Source organism: Petromyzon marinus, unplaced genomic scaffold (assembly GCF_048934315.1).
Source record: "Petromyzon marinus isolate PM22_M1 ecotype Great Lakes invasive population unplaced genomic scaffold, UKy_Petmar_22M1.pri1.0 PM_G_Scaffold_78, whole genome shotgun sequence".
In the NCBI taxonomy this organism is placed as follows: domain Eukaryota; kingdom Metazoa; phylum Chordata; class Hyperoartia; order Petromyzontiformes; family Petromyzontidae; genus Petromyzon; species Petromyzon marinus.
In genome coordinates this window covers 735,001-737,500 of record NW_027423033.1, presented here as the reverse complement: position 1 = coordinate 737,500, position 2,500 = coordinate 735,001, and positions in this window count along the sequence as shown.

The window sequence follows — 2,500 nt, the reverse complement described above, 5'->3', positions numbered from 1 at the left end:
GCTCTTGTCCTTGGCAGTGGCAGCAGCGTACCAGACGGTTATGGAGGAGGTGAGGATGGATTCAATGATCGCTGTATAGAATTGCACCATCATTGTCTTTGGCAGGTTGCATTTCTTCAGCTGCCGTCGAAAGTACATCCTCTGTTGAGCTCTCTTGGCGAGGGAGCTGATGTTCAGTTCCCACTTGAGGTCCCGGCAGAGAATAGTGCCCAGGAAGCGGAAGGACTCCACAATTTTGACTGCGGAGTCTAACAGGGTGATGGCGGTGAGTGGGGCTGTATTCTTCCTGAAGTCCACAACCATCTCAACTGTCCTTAGAGCATTTAGCTCTAAGTTGTTCTGGCTACACCAGGTCACCAGGTTGTCAGCTTCCCACCTATAGTCAGACTCATCCCCACCAGAGATCAGCCCAATGAGGGTGGTGTCGTCCGACAAACTTCAAGAGTTTGACGGACAGATGATTGGAGGCGCAGCTGTTGGTATACAGGGAGAAGAGCAGTGGGCAAAGGACGCAGCCCTGAGGAGTTCCCGTGCTGATGGACCTGGAGTCAGAGACTTCTGTTCCCGGCTTAACGCACTGCTTCCTGTCAGAGAGGAAGTCTGTGATCCACCTGCAGGTGGAGTAGGGCACGTTCAGCTGGAAGAGCTTGTCCTGAAGCAGGGCAGGGATGATGGTGTTGAAGGCAGAGCTGAAGTCCACAAACAGGATCCTGGCGTAGGATGCTGGGGCGTCCACATGCTGTAGGGTGAAGTGGAGGGCCATGTTAACTGCGTCGTCCACAGACCTGTTGGCTCTGTAGGCAAACTGAAGGGGGTCCAGGAGAGGGTCTGTGATGGCTTTGAGGTGTGCCAGGAGCAGGCGCTCAAAAGACTTCATTACCACAGATGTAAGGGCGACCGGTCTGTAATCATTTAGTCCTGTTGGCCTTAGCTTTTTGGGCACAGCGATGATGGTGGAGGACTTGAGACAGGCTGGTACATGGCATGTCTCCAGGGAGGTGTTAAAGATGTTGGTGAACACCGGAGACAGCTGGTCAGCGCAGTGCCTGAGGGTGGCTGGAGAGACAGAGTCCGGCCCGGCTGCTTTGCGTGGATTCTGCCTCTTGAAAAGCCCATTAACTTCTCCCTCCTGAAAGGAGAGAGTCGTTTCTGTAGTATGGGTGGGGGATGGGGCCTCTTGGGTGGGAAGGGGTGGTTCAGGACAGTCCAATTGTCTTTCAAATCTACGGTAGAACTCGTTCAGGTCGTTGGCTAGGCGGGAGTCGTTAGTGGTGTGGGGCGCTCTGGGTTTGTAGTTGGTGATGTGCCTGAGCCCTTTGGCAGACAGAAGCAGCGTCGTTAGTAGAGAACTGGTGTTTTAGTGTCTCTGAGTACAGTCGTTTAGCCTCTCTCACCGCTTTGCTAAACCTGTTCTTCGACTCCTTGAATCTGTCTCTATCCCCACTCCTAAACGCTTCCTCCTTCTCCAACCTCAACCTTTTGAGCTTTGCTGAGAACCAGGGCTTGTTGTTGTTAAAGTTCACCCTGGTACGTGTTGGGATACAGCAGTCCTCACAGAAGCTGATGTACACAGCCTCTGTGAGTTCATCCAGACTATTGGTAGCAGTCGTGAACATATCCCAGTCAGTACAGTCTAAGCACGCCCGCAAATCTTCCACAGCCTCACTGGTCCACTGTTTAGATGTCCTCACAGCAGGTTTACAGAGTTTTAGTTGCTGCCTGTATGCACGAATCAGGTGGACCAAGGGAGTTCTGTGCGAGCCGAACAGCCCCGTGACCCACAAGAGAAACATCCCCGCCAAATTCGAGCGTTTGACGGGGTCTATCCGTGAAAAAATATTCACGTTTTTGAGTGCACATGCATTTCTGCTGCAAATGCCTCTGGAAGTTTCATGCCGTTCGTATGCCAATTGTGGCAACACGAAAATGACCCGTTTTCCCATTCCGAGGGATTTCTGTGCGACCCTAACAGCCCCGTGAGCCACAAGAGACACATCCCCGCCAATTTCTAGCGTTTCACGGGGTCTATCCGTGAAAAATATAGACGTTTTTGAGTGCACATGCATTTCTGCTGCAGATGCCTCTGGAAGTTTCATGCCGTTCGTACGCAATGTGGCAACACGAAAATGACCCCTTTTCCCATTCCGAGGGATTTCTGTGCGACCCTAACTAACAGCGCCCGTGAGCCACAAGAGAGACATCCCCGCCAATTTATAGCGTTTCACGGGGTCTATCCGTGAAAAATATAGACGTTTTTGAGTGCACATGCATTCCTGCTGCAAATGCCTCTGGAAGTTTCATGCCGTTCCTATGCAATGTGGCCACACAAAAATGACCCGTTTTCCCATTCCGAGGCATTTCTGTGCGACCCTAACAGCCCCGTGAGCCACAAGAGAGACATCCCCGCCAACTTCTAGCGTTTGACGGGGTCTATGCGTGAAAAATATTAAAAATTTTGAGTGCACGTGCCTTTCTGCTGCAAATGCCTCTGGAAGTTTCA